This window comes from Eubalaena glacialis, chromosome 1, assembly GCF_028564815.1.
Source record: "Eubalaena glacialis isolate mEubGla1 chromosome 1, mEubGla1.1.hap2.+ XY, whole genome shotgun sequence".
Taxonomy (NCBI): Eukaryota; Metazoa; Chordata; class Mammalia; order Artiodactyla; family Balaenidae; genus Eubalaena; species Eubalaena glacialis.
In genome coordinates this window covers 164,794,587-164,819,418 of record NC_083716.1, presented here as the reverse complement: position 1 = coordinate 164,819,418, position 24,832 = coordinate 164,794,587, and positions in this window count along the sequence as shown.

Here is a 24,832-nt window from a genome sequence, read left to right as displayed (position 1 = left end):
AGATAAACTTTAGAAGGTTTTACAAGAAACTGTGCCAGTTTCTTTATTCGTAAAATGCAGAAAATAATACTGTAGGATTGTTATAAAAAATCAATTAGTTCATAATTGTGGAACACTTAGAGTCATGCAGGTGTCCTCTCATTGCTCAATGAATGTTAACTATTTTTATTATTATTATATCACCTTTGACCATCACCACCATCATCTTCATATACCAACCCCAACATTATCATCATCATCATCATCAACAACATCACCATCAATTGCTTTGGGCAGAAATTGCCTCCAATCCAAATTCAGTAATATAAATAGTGCTCTAATTCATGCCTTTACACAATTTTATTTACATTTTCTTTTTTAAAAAATTCTTTTTCAATAAATTTATTTATTTATTTTATATATATATATATATATATATTTTTTTTTTTTTTGGCTGTGTTGGGTCTTCATTGCTGTGCACAGGCTTCTCTAGTTGCAGCAAGCGGGGGCTACTCTTTGTTGCAGTGCATGGACTTCTCATTGCAGTGGCTTCTCTTGTTGCAGAGCACTGGCTCTAGGTGTGTGGGCTTCAGTAGTTGTGGCACTCGGGCTCAGTATTTGTGGCTCGCAGGCTCTAGAGCTCAGGTTCAGTAGTTGTGACGCTCGGGCTTAGTTGCTCCGCAGCACATGGGATCTTCCCAGACCAGGGCTCGAACCTGTGTCCCGTGCATTGGCAGGAGGATTCTTAGCCACTCTGCCACCAGGGAAGTCCTACATTTTCTTTTCTTAAAATAAATGTTAAAATTAGAGTTTTAAAACACAGAATATGCTCATTTTTAAAGGGACTTTTATACAGCTTTCCAAATGTTTAACATTATCTTAAATGTTTTCTCTTCTCCCAATTTTCCTCCTTTTCAATATGTCTGTTGGTGATGTTTTCCCCACTCATTTGGCTCTTGGCATAACTACCTTATAATGTCCTACTCCATCCTCATGTACTATGTTTAGTCCTACTGGGAGACAGGCTCTGTTTTTAGGCTTCTATAAATGCATATTTATTATAGAAAAATTAGCATATATTGAACAGGGAACCAAAACTAATTTCTTGTCATGCTGTTTAGAAATAGCCAAAGTCAAGATTTGAAATATTTTATTCTAGTCTTACTATATGCTTGTTTTATTTAAATTATATATATAATTTTATGTAATATGTAATATATAAAGTTATATATAATATATATTTAATTATTTGATGGTAAGTATATTTAATGATGCTAACAGTTATTGTGAGGATATGCTATGTGTTAGGTATTTTGGCAAATGTTTTATATATGATATGCTGTACAGCAGTGTGAAGGATACTATTAGTTTATTAGTTTATGTATGAGGAGTCTGAGGGTTAAAGAGTTTATATAATTCTTCTTCTATTCAAACACTATTAAGTGGTTAAGTTGGGACTCAAACCTAAGTCTGTCTGGTTGAAATTTTTATGCTCCTGACCACTAAAAGATACTACCATTTTCACCTTCACTTTATGTCACAGGATTTAGGTATATAGAAATGGATGAATCATAATCGTCAATGATGATACCTTGTTAATTTAGCTCTCCTATTATCTGTGTATGTATGTATGTATATATCTACTATCATCTATTTTTATCTTTCTTCTTCCTCTTCTCCTTCTCCTTCTTCTTCCTCTTCCTCTCCTTCTTCTTCTTCTTCCTCTTCATCATCATCATCATCTTCATCATTATCATCATCAATCTATCTGCATTATATAAAAACCCATGAATCTATCACCCTGCTTGGAATTTAACAAAAATCCTTACCTATAAGCTCTCCCTCATCCTATCACCCTGAATCCCATATTTATAATTACTTTTCTGTCCTTTTTGTATATGCTTGTTGCATTTGTGTGATGTGGTATGTTTGTGCTATTTTTAGAATCATACAAAGGGTATCGTACGGAAGCTAATTATTTAAGCCTTCTTTTCTTATTTTATGGGCGTTCAGATTCAACTATATTGTAACATGCCACTGTAGTTAAGTCATTTTGACTTCTATATATATTCTAGTATGAGAATATACAAATTTATATATCCATTCTCCTCTGATGAACATTTAGTCTGCTAAGATTTTGCTATTGTGAACAAAGCTTCCATGATCTTATACATGTATTTTCTTCTTGTCTTTATTTACAATAATTTTGAATTTAATTTTTAACCTTTTATCTTGTAACACACGCATTTATCATCTAATTGTCAGTTTTTAATTCTTTTACAACCTGCTACCCGACAGGCTATTGCATATTTCACTTAATAGCTCCCTGTTGTTGTAATTTGTGGATAGTTCCAATTTTCTTCTATTATAAATAATTGTCTGGTGAACATCTTTGTACTTAGAGTTTTCATGTGTAGGAAGATCCAATTATGATCTATATAAATTACTGGAGTCAAGATGGAGACTACAAATAATATATATATATATATATATATATACATGCTAAGGTTATATTCTGAGTATATGATATGATATAAATTATAGGGTCTCAACTGCACAGTTAGAATACGCTTTTGTCAGATATGCAGTTGCAAGTTTTTGCCTTTAATAAACTGTAGATTAATTCAGCTCTGAGGCAAAAAAAGTTTTATTGATACAACATTTGATGGAACTCAGTTTGAAACACTAAGCTTCCTCAAGCAAAATCATATAATTTGTGAGTTGGAAATGTTTCAAAGTTGTCTAGAGTAGAACTAATTTAAATGTTTATTTGACTTAAGGTCTGTGTCTGCATGCTGTGAAAAGGAGATATAATTAACTTGATTTAGAATCAAATAAAGTGGCATACATAGGGCCATGAATAAAAGGCTTTTTGCTGAGTTTAAGAGCCCTAGCTCTTCATCTCATGTCATTGACTCACCTTGATCTCAACAACACCTTTCACTATTTACAAACATATCAGAGAGAACTAGCAAGGTATTCTACTTACTTAACACCTTGAGCCTTATAGCCATTGTTCTTGTCTAAGACGAACTGCTCCATCAGTCTGAGACTATTTTTAATGACATAATACTAACCATAAAATTATAGCTCCCCTTAGAGATAATTAGTTTATCCTTTCTAATTGCCACTATTCAGAACTGGAGGGATGTTTATTTCCTAAAATTTACTAGAGATTGTGTGGACCCAGTACCAAAAAGAAGAAAAATGAAGAAGATAGAACAAAAATATGAATCTGCTTTACAAAGTTTACTTAGGGGCAGCTTGGCGTTAGTTTTAGATTGCTCCATAACTATTCTGGGCAAAGGCCATATGGTGATTAAAAACTTGTATACCCTTTACTGATATCCTAGTTATAGAATTAGTCTTGTTCCTATTTATAGAATTAAGCTTTATGATATCTGGAAACCATTCCTTAAATAAGTGGCAGCTATTAATTTTATACTGTATAAAAAATTCAGAGATAAACTACAAAGATATAATAAAACTAACATACATTATATTCAAGCCACTTAATATCAGAATTCTTATAAATCTGAAAATTGTCTACTAAAGAGGCAAACTTTAAAATCTGTCACCATGTAATAAAGCATATAGTCACATGCAAATAAAAAGCATAGAGCGTTGCAGCAATGTGTATACTTTGCAACCACTTTTTCTTCTATTAAAATATCAAATGTAGATTTTTGTGTTAAAAAGGAATTTTAAGTTTCCATAAAAATAATTTTAAAATCATATATTTTAAGATTTTACAATGTAGAAAAAATTAGGTAGGTAGAAAATAGAAACTCCACAATAATAACATTCAATACTCCATGTAAAATATAAATAGTTAGTTGAATAAAATAGTTACTGTTATTATTCCAAATATTGTATTTGGTTGTCAGCATAACACATCTCTTTGCACAATTACAGTTTTGCTGAGAAGCAAGAACCAAATTATACCACCTCAGTTTACAAAATTACAAGAATAAAATTATTAACATGAATAAAACTAGCAGCAATATATCATGTAGTTAGAGGAATGAAAACTGAAGAATTTTTTCAGTGTCTGAAGCAGTTTTTTTAAATTGATGAGAATTATTAATTTTATGAGCAATTTTATATAATCTGAATTTAATCTGAGACTCAAGATTAATTGAAAAGTTATATAATCTATATCATTGTTTTCAATGTAAAAATATTCTCAATATTGTGAAACAAAATTGAAAAATTTTAAAGTCGGTTTAAATGTGAAAATAATAGAAAGTAGACATTGAGACAGGGAACAACTTCGTTGTTCATACAACTCCAGATATGCACACATGTCCTTACTATTTTGGTGGGCAATTATGCCATTTCAACTATTACTAATAAAATTCTCATTTGGTGGATTTAAGTCAACACCTTAATATTATTTGAGCACAATTTTTGTGGTATATTACAAAATGATTTTAGGTTAAATTTTGGTAGAAAATAGCCAGGGCCCATTTGGCTGCTACTTTTCTTGGAAGAGAAAAAAAATAAAAGCTTTATCTTAATTAAAGTTTAATTAAGGATCACGTTTGGCAGTACTTTTCACACCGATCTACACCAGCAGATTTTCTAGGGCTTAACTTTATCGTGCAGAAAATCCTCTTTTATTACTCCCAACCTGTTGTAAAAGCTGTTGGCACAAAGCAGTGGTTGCTTCATTCAGACGCCTTGTTTGCCACTGGAAATAACCCAAGTCTCTAGAGATAGCACCACAGTGGTTCAATTTAATATCTGTCCCATCACTACAAGACTCCAGCTCATTATTAATGATACTATTCATTAATTTCTTGTTGGGCTGATGTTGTTATTTATTAAAATATTAAAGAATGCCCCTGGGACACATGCATAATGAGGGACACCTCAGTTTCATGAGCGGTACCAGCTGAAGGAATGAATGAACACACTACAGATTTACCCACCCTGCGCTGCACCATTCCTCCCTCATTAGTCCTGCTACATCTCTGAGTGACACTGTAAATTCATTTTGTGCTCTGTCCAATCAGAGCTTAATACAAATGCAGGGCCCTTTTTTTTAATGAGCCATTCCTATGCAAAATGAATTGACTACTGTCTAACTCATCTAATCCGCCTGTATTTTGGGGAAGAACTAAATTGCCTGTATTTATATAGGAGATAAATAAAAGCTGACATATTTTTTTCCTTTTCAGTCTTGCATTAGGAAAATTTCAACATAATAAATTCTCCATCTTAAGAACCTGCCACCTTAGTTAACTAAATCCCAGCATGACATTTAAACATGTGATCGTCATATTTAAAAAAGCCTAAACAAGCAGTTTGTACACGGCAGTGGTCATTTGATGTGTGTTTGCACATGCATTCAGGTGCAGCCTACAGAAATTCTAAGAATGCTTGATGTGTTTGCTCACCTTTTCAATACATGGGTATTTAAAGACATACTTCAAGTGTGCTCAAATGTATATGGTCATATAAAAGAGAAAATATGTGACATTTATAATCATTTTCAACTATTTGGGGAATAAATAATATTAAAATATTTTTTCTTAGAGAAGAAAAATCTTATTATTTGGTTCTCTTTCTGGTCAATGAATGCACAGAGTGAAATCTGCATAACAATTGAGGTAGCATCTGAAGGTAAAGTTTTAATTTGCTCTATATGGTTGTTATTTTCTCTCCTGTGCAAATAATTACTTTGGTGAAGAAATACCACACTGTTTTGAGGGGATTAACTGGGCATAATTGCAGCCTGTTTTGATCCCTCTTTTAATAATGGATTTTTTTCAATCTATGTCTAGTAGGGCAGCTTTGGAAGAATAGTTTAAAAGCTTTTATAGATGCCTGTGCGATCTTTATACCTTGAATTTATACCTGTTTGTTTCTGAGCAAAAAAGGCATTATATCTGTATGATTACATCGAGGGTTCATATTGCAAACCTTAACCTATCTTTGCCTAAGACAAAGAATTGTGGTTGTTTTAATCCCATACAGTAGTTTATATTTCAATATACATCCTTTCTAGATTATATTCTGTTCAAAGTAAAATTTATTGTATGTTTTATTTTGAAATACAATTTCATGACATAATTTTTCCTGGCCAGTGTTAAGTGCTCAAAAATCATTTGCAAAAAAACAGTATGCTAGATAGGCTGCAAAATATATTTTTTGTCTAAATTTTCAAATCTTGAACTATTACTGACCAGATTTTAATATTGTAGCATGTTTGCTTCACAGTAGTGACTTAGAAAGATACTGATTTTTAGGCCATATTTTCTTCCAAGTCCTGATTAAGGTAGATGACATCTTCATATTTTTATTTATTGGTATCAGTCATATTCAGGAAGGACTAAGGAGTTTATTTTCTCCAAAGCAACAGGAACCATGATGATCAAATGTTGTTAGGTTCTCATAACTCCATAAAAATGATTTAATAAAACTTCAATCCTGAAAAAAGAGCAATGAGACATTTTTCTTAAATATATTAAAGAAAAAATAGAAGTTGGAAAAATGAAGATTGAGAAGAGCAATGACCACATTTTAAGAAAATTGTGAGAGTGCAAGAAGGAAGAGATGATGATGATGATGATGACAATTTTTAAAAGTCCCTGAGAATTAAAACTAGGGTTCTTTTAGAGGGATGTTTTATGTCAAAACAAGTGATAAAATAGAAAAAAAACTTATTATTCTAATTTCTCTTAGGAAGTGAGTTGCATTCTTTTTGGAAATAAATGCTTTAATATAAGTGCTCAGAGTGGAGAGTAAAACAAAGCGGGCCTCAGATGAAGGGAGAAATGTTTGATGAGAAATCAGAGTTGAGGGGTGGAGACTAGTGGGGAAGGAGAAGATGTGTTTGTTTCTTTGGGGCGGGAGCCAGTGGGAAAATGTGATTGTTAGAAAGAGGGGCTGCAGGATGATTATGCTGTGTGCCCTTCCTCCCAAAGTCAGTAGAACCTACTAAAATCACCAAATGTTTGGTGAGAGAAGATTTTTGGAGTAGGGATCAATGAAAAGCTTGCCTTCAGACAAAGGTATAATAGTTTATGCAGATATGGAAATGCTGCAATAGAGAGAAGCCATGGTACTAGGAGTTAGATCAAAAAGTAACAAAACTATTTTGTGGATGAAAACCCTCAGCCAATAGCAGGATAGCACACAAACTTCTACAGGTAGAGGTAGAAGGACCCATTCCCATAGATATTTTTTAGCCCAACAAGCCCTCTTATTTACAGATAATGAAAAATATATTAGGAAGTTAAGTGGCAAAAGTAGTTACATATTAGTGTAATTAATGTAATTTCCACTCACTATGTTTGCATATGATGGTTATAGGCTTGTAATGTTAAGAAGTGGTACAGAATTAAACTATATGGTGCAGAAGGTCTGAGGTAAAATTATGTATTAAATTATATATTACAACTGGCAACGCAGTTTCAGGCAACACAGTTTCAGAAATATTGAAATAGGCTAACATCACAGGAAGTAGTTAGACACTAAGAAAAAAATTTCCTTGGATTATCATCAAAGTATTTTGCATGTGTTGACCAGTGGTATGATATTTTTAGATTCTTATGACACTTTGATTACTTTATATGAGAAAGTATTCATTTACTGCACCAAGTATTTAAAATTCTAGGAAGATTAAATAATAAAGGCAAGGTTCTCCATGAGTTAGGAGAAAAAGAAACATAATTTCTCTCTGAGATTACCTTTAAAATTCTAAGTTAAAGTATCTACTTAGTATTATCATCATTAAATGAGTATAGTTACATTTTGAGAATCATGTCTTAGAATTTAAAATGTGAAATATCTTGATGTTTCTTTTGCAGTGCAAATTTAACCCTTTGGATTAAGGAGGAAGAGTGGAATATGCTGTTTTTTTTTAAGTCAACAAGTCAATATTCTTGTTAATTTTTATAGAGTAAATTTAAATATAAATATATAAATAAATATAAATATAAAATATAAAAATACAGTGTAAAAAGTGAATATTTCTCATGCCGTTATTTAATATTATTTTGTATACAGTCCATAGAGACTATATTGACAATCAATATAGTCAGATCAAATAGTGAACTTATTTGTGACAAAAAGTGAACTTATTTGACAGATCAAATTGTAAACTTTCTCTTCTCATTTTGTCATATCATATTTGACAACCAATCATTATTATTTTATTATCTTTCAGATGCTAAGTTAATATTTATATTCTCCAAAATGCTTCGTGGGAAATAATAGGAATTTAAACCAAAATGTATTTTAGAAGAATTTCTTTTCTGTTTTGAGTCATATGTTTGATTTTTAAATTGCCAGATGTTAAGCTTAATAAAGGATCTCTTTTTCCGGCCAGATCTTCCAGTGCCCATTAGAAATGAGTTATTTTGCATTATATTTTATACAGAGTTCCTATCCAAACAAACTGAGGAGTTTTAAAAACTTTGGTAAAAATGGGTATTTAAAATTTCTGAATGAAAAAGGCAATTTGTATAATTCTCCCCTGAAACAGGGAAGGAATGTTAAACTTCTGTCTTAGCCCTGCCTTTCCTGGAAATTGAATCTAGTTTAATGAAGATTTAAAGGAAAATTTTACTTTTTAAATAAGATTAAAAATATAACTTCTGTCATAGACATACGGGAAAAGATTTTGTTCTTTGGAATAGAGGATGAAGATTGAAAGTCTTGTGCTTAGAAAAGAAATGCCTTAGTTTGATCTGAATGAACGTGATCAATTCATCAATAACTTAATTATTTGAGGGAATGAAGTTTTCTTGAAAATATATGTGTATGTATACACATAGACACAGACATATACACACACACATAGACACAGACACATACACACAAATCTTAGAAAAGAAAGTAAATATAATACTATTTTTCCAGTTTTATAAGAAAATCAAGATTTTACTTACAATAATTCTGAAATTTTGTCTGTCAGTATCCCTAAGTCAGTAGCTGTTCAAGAAGTCCTCTTTACTACAGTAAATTTAGCTACACCCTTTATCCCTTTGTGCCTCTGAGTAAATATTCTTGACTTACTTGGAATAGCCTTGTATAAAAATATTGGTATCCATACTTTGAATTTGAAGTTATAGAGTTGTTTGATTATTCTAAAATTTATAAAAGAGTTGTTTCTTTTTTTTTTTTTTTTTAATAATAGTGAAAATGCTGCCTCTAAGCTGAGCCATATTCTTTGCAAGCATCGACTAGTGGTGAATATGATCAATTCCATTTCCCTGAAAAAGACCTAGAGACATAAAAATGCTACTTGATGCCATAGGATGGAGAAAGAGTATTGCCATTCTGATACCTGACTCTAAAGCTGAGGTCCAGTGCAGTGTCTTGTCTCTGACCGTTGCATCAAGCTGCCACGTGGAGAACATGGTTGTCCATGATCACAACTTCAAAAGTTAGGAATGCATAAAAAGATACATGTACCACAATGTTCATTGCCGTACTCTTTACAATAGCCAGCACATGGAAGCAACCTAAATGTCCATCGACAGATGAATGGATAAAGAAGAGTGGCACATATATACAATGGAGTATTACTCAGCCATAAAAAGAAACAAAATTGAACTATTTCTAGTGAGTTGGACGGACCTAGAGTCTGTCATACAGAGTGAAGTAAGTCAGAAAGAGAGAAACAAATACTGTATGCTAACGCATATATATGGAATCTAAAAAAACGGTACTGATGAACCTAGTGACAGGGCAGGAATAAAGACGCAAATGTAGAGTATGGACTTGAGGACACAGGGAGGGGGAAGGGTAAACTGGGACGAAGTGAGAGAGTAGCACTGACATATATACATTGCCAAATGTAAAATAGATAGCTAGTGGGAAGCGGCTGCATAGCACAGGGAGATCAGCTCGGTGCTTTGTGTCCACCTAGAAGGGTGGGATATGGAGGGTGGGAGGGAGATGCAAGAGGGAGGGGATATGGGGATATATGTATACATATAGCTGATTCACTTTGTTGTACAGCAGAAGCTAACACAGCATTGTAATACAATTATACTCCAATAAAGATGTAAAATAAATAAATAAATAAAAACAATAAGAATGGGAAAAAGAAGTTAGGAATGCAACTGAAACTCCAACATTTCCTATAACCCATTAAGAGTTTACTTATTATTTTTTCTTTATTATTTATGGAGGTAGAAAGGACAGCAGTAATGAGCTTCTTAATGTAAAGAAATGCTTTCTTTACTTAAATTTACAAGTTTTAAGTATTTGTCTGGGACTTGGTGAACAAATTTGTATTCACAAAAGCCATTCTATTAATTGCGTATTCTTTGTCATATTTTCTAATTAAGGAACATTAATTTTTTATGAGTCTCTAAGATAGATGGGCAGATTGGGAGGGGAATATATACATGCACACACATAGATATACATATATGTATACACTTACTCTTCAAATATGCTTATTCACTTTGAATTATTAAAATTATATTTTGATTACAAGAAAACCAGGTCCACTTCTGGTTAGAATGTAGAAAGTTACAGCAAACCTGTACTTTACCAACTAGAGAAAACCAGATAAACTACAATACCACTTATGTCAGAAGACATAGAAAAGCTGTGGTTCTAAGAAACCTAAAAAAACATTGAATTCCATAAAGAAAAAAGTTTTTCCTGGTTAAATGATTATCAGTCACTATCGTAATTTGCTGGTTGCATTTTTCATACTGGGCAAAAGTGCCATAAGTGGGAAGAAGATGAGACTCCCCTTAGCTGAGGATATGTAAAAAAAGAAAAAAACTGGCAATGTTTTAATGAGTATTCAGGCCAGTGTGACCTACTGGAACACCAGGAATCCTAAGCTCACTAATGATCCCACTCCTCACCATCAGTTTCCCCTTAAGGACTTTGCTGGGCTGAGACCTGAAGGCCTAAGGTAGGAAGGCAGATAAAAACTCTCCCACAGAGTCATGATGCCTGGGAGAGAGTTCTTCCGGTAAAAGGAACCAATGATAAACACAAGAATGTTCTTATCCTCAAGACATTTTAACATGAAGTAAAAAGATGCTAAATAAAGCCACAGAACAGCCTCAATACAGCTCAGTTCCCAATTAAATCTAAGTAATCAGTCCTTCAAACTACCTGCCATGTGAGAAAAGGACATGCCTTCTCTAGGGAAAATACATATCAAATTATCTATCATTTTAAAATACAGAATTTGTGGCATATACTCAAAATTATGAGATATGGAAAATTGCCGAAAAATATAACCCATATAATGGAGAGAAAAACAATTCAATGGAAGCAGAAACAGACATCAAACAAATGTAATAAGCAAAAAAGTAATCTGAAATAACTGTCATAAATGTTATAGAAAATAAAGAAAAAGATGGAAAATGGAGAAAGATGGAAAAATTCAACAGAGTATTGAAATTTCAAAAAACCCCAGAAAACCCAAAACTTGTGGACATTATAGAAGAGAAGACTACAACATCTGAAATGAAGAATCAGTTGGATAGGCTTATAACAACTGAATGAGACAGAAGAAATGCTCAGTGAAGTACAATCTGAAGTACAGAGAGAAAACTAAAACCCAACAGAACAGAGTGTGAGAGACATGTGGAACACTATCGAGTCACCTAACATATGTGTAATTAGAGACCCCAAAAGAGAGGAGATTATAGAACAGGTCAGGAGCCATTTTGATGAGATTATTACCAATAATTTCTTTGAAACTTGATAATAAGAATTCAATATACATATTCAAGAAGTTCAGTAAACCCCAAGTAGGGTAAACACAAAGAAAGCCACACTTAGGCACATCAGTCAAATTGCTGAAAATCAGAGATGACGAGAAAATCTTAAAAGCAGCCAGGGAAAAAAAGACACAATATGTTCAAGAAGCAATCATAAGATTTAAAGCTGATTTCTAAATGCAAACTACAGAGGACAAAATTACAATGGAATACTAGCTCTAAAGTTCCAGGACAAATAACTGCAAACTTAGAATTCTGTATTTATTGAAGACATTACTGAAAAATGAAGCCAAATAAAGACATTTTTAAAAAGATTAAAATGAGAGAATTCACTGCCAAAAGACCAAAATTATAGAGAATAGTAAATGAAAGTTTTCAGGTTGAAAGGAAAACTTTTGGATGAATCCATAGGACTGCAGGGAGAAACAGAGTAAGTATTTGGGTAAATATACAAATATTTTTAAAACCTTTAAAATAAATTAACTATATAAAGCAACACAAATTAATGATGTATTATATGGTGCATAACATTTATAGAGATAAAATACAGCACCCAACAGCGCAAAGTGAAAGAGGAGAGAATACAGTAAGTCCCCTACATACGAACTCGTTCCATTCTGAGAGTGAGTTCGTTAAGTCCAACATGTTCCCAAGTCCAACAAAGTTAGCCTAGGTACCCAACTAACACAATTGGCTATATAGTACTGTACTGTAATAGGTTTATAGTACTTTTCACACAAATAATACCTAAAAAACAAACACAAAAAATAAAGAAAACATTTTTAATCTTACAGTACAGTACCTTGAAAAGTACAGTAGTACAGTACCTTGAAAAGTACAGTAGTACAGTACAACAGTTGGCATAGAGGGGCTGGCATCTAGTGAACAGGCAAGAAGAGTTACTGACTGGAGGAGGGAGAGGAGGTGGGGGATGGTAGAGCTGAAGGATCATCAGCAACAGGAGATGGAGGGCAAGCTGTAATTTCACTCATGCCTGATGCTGATGACACAGGTTCTGGTTCCTTGCTAGATTCAATTCTGTCACCCTCTTGAAAAAACGATCCAGTGATGTCTGGGTAGTAGGTCTTTTTTTCTCATCATAGGTGACACAGTAGCACTGCATTGCATTCTGAACAGCTGCTGCAACTTTCCTGTACCGTTCTATGTTCACGTCCTGTGCCTCAAAAACTAACAGTGCCTCCTCAAATAAAGAAAATCCCTTTGCCGTTTCCTGCGTTGTGAATCTCTTCGGTTCTTCAGTTACTTCTTCCTCTTGTCTCTCTTCATCCTTTCTCTGTGCCTCCAATTCATGGCACTTCTTAGCAGTACCCATTACATCGCTGCTGCTTTTACACTTGCTTCTGGACATCCTGGGCTTGAAACAAAGATACTGTACTACTGTACTCTATACAGTACTTACAGTAAAGTACACAAAAGCACAACCACTTGTAGAGGATGCATACATGTGACAATGTACACCAATGTACACGTGAACTAACTTACATGATTGGACATGTGAATGCACGTTCGCATCTTTGAAAGTTCGAAACTTGAAGGTTCGTATGTAGGGGACTTGCAGTAAATAGAAACATGCTATTGCTAAGTTCTTACATTATTCATGAAGTGATAAAGTACTAAATTGATGTAGATTCTAATTAGTTAAAGATGCATATTGTAATCTGTAGAGTAGCTAATTAAAAATGTAAAAAGTTGTAACTCAAAAGCTGGTAGGAGATGTAAAATGGAATTCCAAAAAATTCTTGGCTAATTCAAAAGAAAGCAAGGAAAGAAGAAAGAAGCTAAAACTACGTGGGCAAACAGAAAAAAAAAAAATAGCAGAATGTATTTAAACTCAACTATACAAGTTATAACATCAAGTTTTGATAAAAACTCCAGTTAAAAGACTGTCAGTTAGTATAAAATTAGACCCCAATACAAAATATATTTACCTACATCAAAGTAAATGGATGGAAAAAACCTGTATTTCACTATATTAATATTGGATAGAGTAGACTTTAAGTCAAAGAGATGTATTGGAGATGATGGGGGACATTTCAAAGTGGCAAATGGAAATTTCAGTCGGAAGACATAACAGTACTAAATATATATGCAACTAATTACATACCTACAAAATATATGAGAGCAAAACAGGAAAATATAAACAAAAAAGGAGAAAAAGAAAAATCCACGATCATACCTGAAGATATAAAACCTCTTTCAGTAATTTTGAGAACAAGCATACAAACGATCGGTTATAGAAGTTGTAGAAAATGTGAACCAAATTAACCAAATTGAGCTAATTAACATTTATAGAACAACATACCTAACCATGTAGAATACACAAACACATAGAATTTTCATCAAAATAGGCCACATGCTGGATACCATAAAGTATGTGTCAGATAATTTTCAAATGGAACTAGGCTGCTTCAGATTCGTCACTGTCATATCTTTAGTGCCTCACTCTAGCCAGAAATACGTGCAGACTCTAAAGGAGTCATACTCCATCTCATTTCTGCATGTTTATAACTTAGCCTTGTCCTTACTCTCAAATTTGTTTGGGAAATGTATTCTTATTTTTGAGGGCACAGATTATATTTACCCTTCATTGGGAAGATATACTTGTCACTCAAGATTGTGATATCCTTCTGCCTTTTCAAAATACCTGTGCTTATGCATAGTTCTTATTACACTATATTTTATTATTAATTTTCTGACATCCAAGTTTAAACAAACCTATAAATTTTGTCTTGTCTTGAGGACAGAAGTATCTTGAGGACCGAAACTATTTATTTATTTGTTTGTTTATTCATTTTGTTATTTTTTAATTGAAGTATAGTTGACTTATAGTATTATGTTAGTTTCAGGAGTACAACATAGTGATTTGATATTTTTGTGCATTATGAAATAATCAGCACTATGAGTCTAGTTACTATCTGTCACCATGCAAGGTGATTGCAATATTGTTGACCATAGTCCATGTACTGTACATTACATCCCTGGAATGTTTATTTTATAACTGGACATTTGGACCTCTTAATCTCCTTCACCTATTTTGTCCATCCCTTCACCCCTCTGGTTAGCCACTGTTTTCTTCTCTGTTTCTATGAGTCTGTTTCTGTTTTGTTATGTTTGTTCATTTGATTTGTTTTTTTAGACTCCACATATAAGAAATCTTACAGTATCTGTCTTTCACTGTTCGACTTATTTCACTTAGCCTAATACCCTCTAGGTTCATCCATGTTGTCACAAACGTCAAGATTTCATTCTTTTTTATGGCTAATATTACATTATACATACATACGTACATATATATACGTATATATCACATATTCTTCATCCATTCATCTATTGATGGACACTTCGGTCGCTCTCACATCTTGGCTGTTATAAATAATGTTGCAATAAATAATGGGGTACACATATCTTTTCAAATTAGTGTTATCATTTTCTTTTAATAAATACCCAGAAGTGGGGTTGCTGAAACATATGGTAGTTCTATTTTTTATTTTTTTGTGGAATCTCCATACTGTTTTCCACTGTGGCTGTACCAGTTTATTAGCAGTGCATGAAGGTTCCCCTTTCTCTACATCCTCACCAAGACTTGTTATTTGATATCGTTTTAATAACAGGAGTCAGGTGATATCTCATTGCGGTTTTGATTTGCATTTTTCTGGTTATTAGTGATGTCGAGTATCTTCATGTGCCTGTTGGCCATCTATATGTCTTCTTCAGAAAAATATATATTCGGGTCCTCTACCCATTTTTAAATTGGATTTTTTGTTTTTCCTTTTTATATTGAGATGTTTGAGTTCTTTATATATTTTGGATATTAACCCTTATCAAACATGTTGTTTGCAAAATATTCTCCCATTCAGTAGGTTGCCTTTTTGTTTCGTTAATGGTTTCTTCATTGTGCAAAAGCTTTTTAGTTTGATGTGGTCTCATTTGTTTATTTTTGCTTTTGTTGCCGTTGCCTGAGAAGACATATCCAAAAAATATTGCTAAGATTGATGTCAAAGAGCATACTGCCGATGTTTTCTTGTAGTAGTTTTATGGTTTCATGCTCTACATTTAAGTTTTTAATCCATTTTGAGTTTATTTTTGTATATGGTGTAAGAAAATGGTCTACAGTTTACCCTCAAATAACACAGGAGTTAGGAGCATTGACCACCCAAATAGTCGAAAAATTGCTTATAACTTTATAGTCAGCCCTATGTATCTGAGATTCCACATTCACAGAGTGAACCAATCTCAGATTGTGTAGTGCTGTTGTACGTGTTTATTGAAAACCATCTGTGTATAAGTGGACCCACATAGTTCAAACTCATGTTGTTCAAGAGTCAACTGTAGTTTCATTCCTTCGCATGTAGGTGACTAGTTTTCCCAACAACATTTAGTGAAGAGACTGTCTTTTCCCCATTGTATATTCTTGCCTCCTATGTCTTAGATTAATCGACCATATGTGTGTGAGTTTATTTGTGTGCTCCTATTGATCTATATGTTTGTTTTTATACCAGTAACATACCATTTTGGTTACTATAGCTTTGTAGTATAATCTGAAATAAGGGAGTGTGATATCTGCAGATTTGTTCTTTCTCAAGATTGCTTTGGCTATTTGGGGTATCTTGTGGACCCATACAAATTTTAGGATTATTTGTTCTAGTTCTATGAAAAATGTCATGGATATTTTGATAAGGATTGCATTAAAACTGTAGATTGCTTTGGGTAGTGTTGACATTTTAACACTTTTAATTCTCCAATCCATGAGCATGGTTTATCTTTCCATTTACTTTTGTTGTCTTCAGTTTCCTTTGTCAACGTCTTATAGTTTTCAGAGTACAAGTATTTCATCTCCTTGGTTAAATTTATTCTAGGTATTTTATTCTTTTTGATGCAATTGGAAATGGAATTTTTCTTAATTTCTCTTTCTGATTGTTTTTAGTGTATAGAAATGCAACAGATTTCTGTATATTAATTTTGTATCCTGAAACTTTACTGAATTCATTTATTCAAATAGTTTTTTTTTGGTCAAGTCTTTAGGGTTTTCTATATATGGCATTATGCCATCTGCAAATAGTGACATGTTTACTTCTTCATCTTTAATTTGGATAACTTTCATTTCTTTTCCTTTTGTCCAATTGCTGTGGCTAGAATTTCCAATACTATGTGTCAAGAGTTGGCATCCTTGTCTTGTTTCCTGTCTTAGAGGAAAAGCTTTCAGCTTTTCACCATTGAGTATATGTTAGCTGTGGGTTTGCTATGTATGATCTTTATTATGTTGAGGTACATTCCTTCTATACCCACTTTATTGAGAGTTTTTAATCATGAATGTATGTTGAATTTTATCAAATTCTTTTTCAGCATCTATTGAGATGATCATGTGATATTTATCCTTTGTTTTGTTAATGTGGTGTTTCATGTTGATTGATTTGCAGATATTGAACCATCCCTGCATCCCTGGGATAACTTTCACTTCATCATGGTGTATGATCCTTTTAATGTATTGTTGAGTTCAGTTTGTAACTATTTTGTTGAGGATTTTTGCATCTATATTCAGCAGAGATATTGGCCTGTAATTTTCTTTTTTCTTCATCTGGTTTTGGTATCAGGGTAATGCTGGTCTTTTAGAATGAGCTAGAAAGTATTCCCTCCTTTTCAGTTTTTTGGAATAATTTGAGAAAAATAGGTATTTACTCTTCTTTAAATGTTTGGTAGAATTCACCCCTAAGGAATTTTGTCCTGGACTTTTGTTTGTTGGGAGGTTTTTGGATTACTGTTTCAATTTCCCTACCAACTGGTCTGTTCAGACTTTCTATTTATTTCTTATTCATTCTTGGAAGATTGTATGTTTCTAGGAATAATTTATCCATTTCTTCTAGGTTGTCCAATTTGTTGGCATATAATTGCTTTTATGATTGTTTATATTTCTGTGACTTTGGTTGAAACTTCTCTTTCATTTCTAATTTTAATTCTAATTTTGGGCTCTTTTTTTCTTAATGAGTCTAGCTAAATATTTACCAATTTTGTTTATCTTTTCAAAGAACCAGATTTTAGTTTCATTGATCTCTTCTACTGTTTTTCATTTTTTTTTTTTAGTGTCTATTTTATTTCCACTCTGATCTATATTATTTCCTTCTTTCTATTAACTTTGGGCTCTGTTTGTTCTTCTTTATGTAATTTCCCTAGGTGTAATTTTAGGTTGTTTATTTGAGAAATTTCTTGTTTCTTGAGGTAGGCCTGTATCACTGCAAATTTTCCTCTTTACTTTTACTGCATCCCATAGATTTTGGAAATTTGTCTTCATATTTTAATTCATCTCAAAGTAGCTTTTTATTTCCTTTTTGATCTTTTTTCACTGACACAATGGTTATTCAGTAACGTGTTTGTGTTTTTTCCAGTTTGCTTTTTTAAAAAATTTTTAATTTTTAATACAATTTTTAAAGGTTACTTTCCATTTAGAGTTATTACAAGATATTGACTATGTTCCCCATGTTGTACAATACATCCTTGAGCCTATCTTACACCCAATAGTTTGTATCTCCCACTTCTCCACCCCTATACTGCCCCTCCCTTTCCCACTGGTAACCACTAGTTTGTTCTCTATATCTGTGAGTTTGCTTCTTTTTTGTTATATTCACTAGTTTGTTATATATAGTTTCCACACATAAGTGATATTGTACAGTATTTGTCTTTCTCTGACTTATTTCACTTAGCATAATGCCCTACAAATCCATCCATGTTGCTGCAAATGGCAAAATTTCATTCTTTTTTATGGCTGAGTAGTATCCTATTTTGTGTGTGTGTGTGTGTGTATCTCACATTCACATCTAATTTTCTAATTTATCCATTTATCTGTTGATAGACACTTAGGTTGCTCCCATATCTTGGCAACTGTAAATAATGCTGCTGTAAACATTGAGGTGCATGGATCTTTTTGAATTAGTTTTTTCCTTTTTCTTTTCAGATGGATATATACCCAGGATTGAAATTGCTGGGTCATATGGTAGTCCAGTTTTCTTCTTGTATTTGATAGTTTCATATCTTTGCCTATATTTGATAGTTTCATAGCTTTGTCTTTGAAAAAGATGCCTGATAAGATTTCAATCTTCTTATGCTTATTGAGACTTATTTTGTGACCTAGACTGTGATCTATTTTGGAGAATGTTCCATGTGCACTTGAAAATAATGTTTAGTCTGCAGTTTGGGATGGAATGTTCTATGTATACCTATTAAGTACCTTGGATCGAATATGTCATGTAAGGCCAATATTTCCTTATTGATTTTCTGTCTAAATGATCTATCCATTGATGTAAGTGAGGTATTAAAGTACTCTATTATTATTGTATTACTGTCAATTTCTTCCTTTATATTTGTTAATATTTGCTTTATATATTTAGGTGGTCATATGTTGGGTGGATAATTACTTACATATGTTAAATCTCCTTGTTTGATTGACACGTTTATCATTATGTAATACCCTTCTTTGGCTTTTATTACAGTCTTTGTTTTGAAGTATTTTGTCTCATATGAGTATGCTATTTCATTTTTTTTTTCATTTTTATTTGCATGGAATATCTTTTTCCATTCCTTCACTTTCAGTCTATGTGTGTCTTTAGTGCTGAAGAGAATCTCTTATAGGCAGCATATAGATGGGTCTTGTTTTTTGATTTCATTCAGCCACCCTAAATCTTTTGATTGAAACATTTAGGCCATTTACATTTAAATTATTAATAGGTATGTAATTATTGCCATTTTGTTCATTGTTTTTGTGTTGTTTTTATAGTTCTTTTCTCTTTCTTTGGGTCTCCTTTCTTGAGGTTTGATGGTTTTCTTTAGTGTTATGTTTGGGTTCCTTTATCTTTGTGTATCTATTGTAGGTTTTTTGTTGTGGTTCATGTATATCAACCTATACATTTAGCTATTTTTTTAATCTGATAGTTGCTTAAGTTTAAACACATTCTAAAATCTCTACATTTTTACTCCCCCCACCACATTTTATGTTTTTGACATCATATTTTACATCTTTTACATAAGTAGTTAAGTTACCTTTAACTACTTATTATGGTTGATTTTACCACTTTTGTCTTTTAACCTTCACACTAGCTTTCTAAGTGGCTGATTTACTGCCTTTATTATATGTTTATCAGGGAGATTTTTTCTCTTACATGTTTTCCTATTTTTCGTCATGATCTTGTCTTTTACCTTAAAGAAGACCATCTAACCTTTCTTATAAGGCCATTTTAGTGGTGATGCATTCTTCTAGTTTTTGCTTGTCTGGGATACTCTTCATCTCTCCTTCTATTCTGAATGATAACATTGCTGGGTAGAGTATTTTGGTTGTAGATTTTCTTCTTTAAGCACTTTAAATATATTATGCCACTCTCTTTTGACCTGCAAAGTTTCTCCTGATATCAACAGAATAGCCTTAGTATCAGCTAATAGCCTTAAGGGGGTTTTCTTTTTTGGGACTTGTTTTTCTCTTGCTACCTTTAAAATTCTCTCCTTATTCTTAAATATGCCATTTTAATTATGCTATGTCTTGATGTGCATCTCTTTGGGTTCATTTTGTTTGAGATTCTCTGTGCTTCCTGCACCTTGATGTCTGTTTTCCTTGTTCTTGGTTCTTATTTTTATATTTTCTAACTCCTTGTTGAAGTTCTCACTGTGTTCCTCAACTTTTCTCCCAAGTTCAATGAGCATTTTTATGGCTGTTGGTTTGAACTCTATATCAAGTAAATTACTTATCTCTGTTTCATTAGGATTTTTTCTTGGGACTTAATTTTGTTCTTTCTTTTCTATTCTCATTTTGTTTGACTTTCTGTGTTTGTTTCTATTAACTAGGTTAAACAGTTACCTCTCCTGGTCTTGAAGGTAAAATGACCTTGTGTAGGAGCATCCCTGTGTAGACTGCATGTGCCTTGTGGTTTTGATGGCAGTGCTGGGTTTTTATCATAAATGGGTGTTCAATTTTGTCAAAAGCTTGTTCTGAATCTACTGAGATTATCATATGGTTTTTCTCCTTCAGTTTGTTAATATGGTTTATCACATTGATTGATTTGTGTATATTGAAGTATCCTTGCATTCCTGGGATAAATCCCACTTCTTCATGGTGTATGATCCTTTTAATGTGCTGTTGGATTCTGTTTGCTAGTATTTTGTTGAGGAGTTTTGCATCTGTGTTTATCAGTGATATTGGCCTGTAGTTTTCTTTCTTTGTGACATCTTTGTCTGGTTTTGGTATCAGGATGATGGTGGCCTTGTAGAATGAGTTTTGGAGTGTTCCTCCCTCTGCTATATTTTGGAAGAGTTTAAGAAGGATAGGTGTTAGCTCTTCTCTAAATGTTTGATAGAACTCACCTGTGAAACCATCCGGTACTGGGATTTTGTTTGTTGGAAGATTTTTAATCACAGTCTCAATTTCAGTGCTTGTGATTGGTCTGTTTATATTTTCTATTTCTTCCTGGTTCAGTCTCTGAAGGTTATGCTTTTCTAAGAATTTGTCCATTTCTTCCAGGTTGTCCATTTTATTGGCATATAGTTGCTTGTAGTAATCTCTCATGATCCTTTGTATTTCTGCAGTGTCAGTTGCTACTTCTCCTTTTTCATTTCTAACTCTGTTGATTTGAGTCTTCTCCCTTTTTTTCTTGATGAGTCTGGCTCATGGTTTATCAATTTTGTTCAAAGAACCAGCTTTTAGTTTATTGATCTTTGCTATTGTTTCCTTCATTTCTTTTTCCTTTATTTCTGATCTGATCTTTATGATTTCTTTCCTTCTGCTAACTTTGGGGTTATTTTGTTCTTCTTTCTCTAATTTCTTTAGGTGTAAGGTTAGGTTGTTTATTTGAGATGTTTCTTGTTTCTTGAGGTAAGATTGTATTACTATAAACTTCACTCTTACAGCTAGTTTTGCTGCATCCCATACGTTTTGGGTCATTGTGTTTTCATTGTCATTTGTTTCTAGGTATTTTTTGATTTCTTCTTTGATTTCTTCAGTGACCTCTTGGTTATTAAGTAGTGTATTGTTTAGCCTCCATGTATTTGTATTTCTTACAGATATTTTCCTGTAATTGATATCTAGTCTCATAGCATTGTGGTCGGAAAAGATACTTGATGCAATTTCAATTTTCTTAAATTTACCAAGGCTTGATTTGTGACCCAAGATATGATCTATCCTGGAGAATTTTCCATGAGCACTTGAGAAGAAATCGTATTCTATTGTTTTTGGATAGAATGTCCTATAAATATCAATTAAGTCCATCTTGTTTAAAGTATCACTTAAAGCTTGTGTTTCCTTATTTATTTTCATTTTGGATGATCTGTCCATTGGTGAAAGTGGGGTGTTAAAGTCCTCTACAATGATTGTGTTACTGTTGATTTCCCCTTTTATGGGTGTTAGCATTTGCCTTATGCCTTGAGGTGCCCCTATGTTGGGTGCATAAATATTTACAATTGTTATATCTTCTTCTTGGATTGATCCCTTGATCATTATGTAGTGTTCTTCTTTGTCTCTTGTAATAGTCTTTATTTTAAAGTCTATTTTGTCTGATATGAGAATTGCTACTCCAGCTTTCTTTTGATTTCCATGCATGGAATATCTTTTTCCATCCCCTCACTTTCAGTGTGTATGTGTCCCTAGGTCTGAAGTGGGTCTCTTGTAGACAGCATATAAATGGGTCTTGGTTTTGTATCCATTTAGCCAGTCTATGTCTTTTGGTTGGAGCATTTAATCCATTTACATTTAAGGTAATTATCGATATGTATGTTCCTATTACCATTTTCTTAATTGTTTTGGGTTTGTTATTGTAGGTCTTTTCCTTCTCTTGTGTTTCCTGCTTAGAGAGGTTCCTTTAGTAATTGTTGCAAAGCTGGTTTGGTGGTTCTGAATTCTCTTAGTTTCTGCTCATATGTAAAGGTTTTAATTTCTCTGTAGAATCTGAACGAGATCCTTGCTGGGTAGAGTACTCTTGGTTGTAGGTTTTTCCCTTTCATCACTTTAAATATGTCCTGCCACTCTCTTCTGGCTTGCAGAATTTCTGCTGAAAGATCAGCTGTTAACCTTATGGGGATACCTTTGGATGTTATTTGTTGTTTTTCCCTTGCTGCTGTTAATATTTTTCCTTTGTATTTTTGATAGTTTGATTAATATATGTCTTCCTGTGTTTTTCCTTGAATTTATCCTGTATGGGAGTCTCTGCACTTCCTGAACTTGATTAACTATTTCCTTTCCCATATTAGGGAAGTTTTCAACTATAATCTCTTCAAATATTTTCTCAGTCCCTTTCTTTTTCTCTTCTTATGGGACCCCTATAATTTGAATGTTGGTGCATTTAATGTTGCCCCAGAGGTCTCTGAGACTGTCCTCAATTCTTTTCATTCTTTTTTCTTCATTCTGCTCTGCAGTAGTTATTTCCACTATTTTATCTTCCAGGTCACTTATCCGTTCTTCTGCCTCAGTTATTCTGCTATTGATTCCTTCTAGAGAATTTTTAATTTCATTAATTTTGTTGTTCATCATTGTTTGTTTACTGTTTAGGTCTTCTAGGTCCTTGTTAAACGTTTCTTGTATTTTCTCCATTCTATTTCTAAAATTTTGGATCATCTGTACTATCATTATTCTGAATTGTTTTTCAGGTAGACTGCCTATTTCCTCTTCATTTGTTTGGTCTGGTGGGTTTTTACCTTGCTCCTTCACCTGCTGTGTGTTTCTCTGTCTTTTCATTTTGCTTAACTTACTGTGTTTGTGGTCCCCTTTCACAGGCTGCAGTTTCATAGTTCCCATTGTTTTTGGTGTCTGCCCCCAGTGGCTAAGGTTGGTTCAGTGGGTTGTGTAGGCTTCTTGGTGGAGGGGACTAGCGCCTGTGTTCTGGAGGATCAGGCTGGATCTTGTCTGTCTGGTGGGCAAGACCGTGTCTGGTGGTGTGTTTTGAGGTGTCTGTGACCTTATTATGATTTTAGGCAGCCTCTCTGCTAATGGGTGGTGTCGTGTTCCTGTCTTGCTATTTGTTTGGCATAGGGTGTCCAGCACTGTAGGTTGCTGGTCGTTGAGTGGAGCTGAGTCTTATCGTTGAGATGGAGATCTCTGGGAGAGCTTTTGCCATTTGATATTACGTGGAGCTGGGAGGTCTCTGGTGGACCAATGTCCTGAACTCGGCTCTTTCACCTCAGAGGCACAGACCTGATACCCGGCCAGAGCACCAAGACCCTGTCAGCCACACGGCTCAGAAGAAAACAGAGAAAACAAGAAAGAAAGAAAGAAAAAATAAACAAAATAACGTTATTAAAATAAAAAATAATTATTAAAAGTAAAATTAAAAGGTAATTAACAAAAAAAGAAAGAAAGAAAGAAGAGAGCAAGCAAACCAAAAAACAAATCCACCAATGATAGTAAGCACTAAAAACTATCAAAAAAAAAGAAAAACGGACAGACAGAACCCTAGGACAAATGATAAAAGGAAAACTATACAGACAAAAATCACACAAAGACGCATATACATACACACAGAAAGAGATAAAGGATAAAAAAATATATATCATTGCTCTCAAAGTCCACTGCCTCAATTTTGGTATGATTCATTGTCTATTCAGGTATTCCACAGATGCAGGGAAAATCAAGTTGATTGTGGAGATTTAATCCACTGCTCCTGGGGCTGCTGGGAGAGATTTCCCTTTCTCTTCTTTGTTCACACAGCTCCTGGGGTTCTGCTTTGGTTTTGGACCTGCCTCTGCTTGTAGGTCGCCTGAGGGTGTCTGTTCTTCTCCCAGAAAGGACGGGGTTAAAGTACCAGCTATTTCGGGGGCTCTGGCTCACTCAGGCCGGGGGGAGGGAGGGGTATGGACAGTTGGGCGAGCTTGCGGCGGCAGAGGCCGGTGTGACGTTGCACCAACCTGTGGCGCGCCGTGTGTTCTCCCGGGGAAGTTGTCCCTGGATCACGGGACCCTGGTAGTGGCGGGCTGCACAGGCTCTGGGAGGGGAGGTGTGGATAGTGATCTGTGCTTGCACACAGGCTTCTTGGTGGTGGCAGCAGCAGCCTTAGCGTCTCATGCCCGTCTCTGGTGTCCGTGCTGATAGCCGCAGCTCGCGCCCGTCTCTGGAGCTCGTTTAGGTGGTGCTCTGAATCCCCTCTCCTCGCGCACCCTGA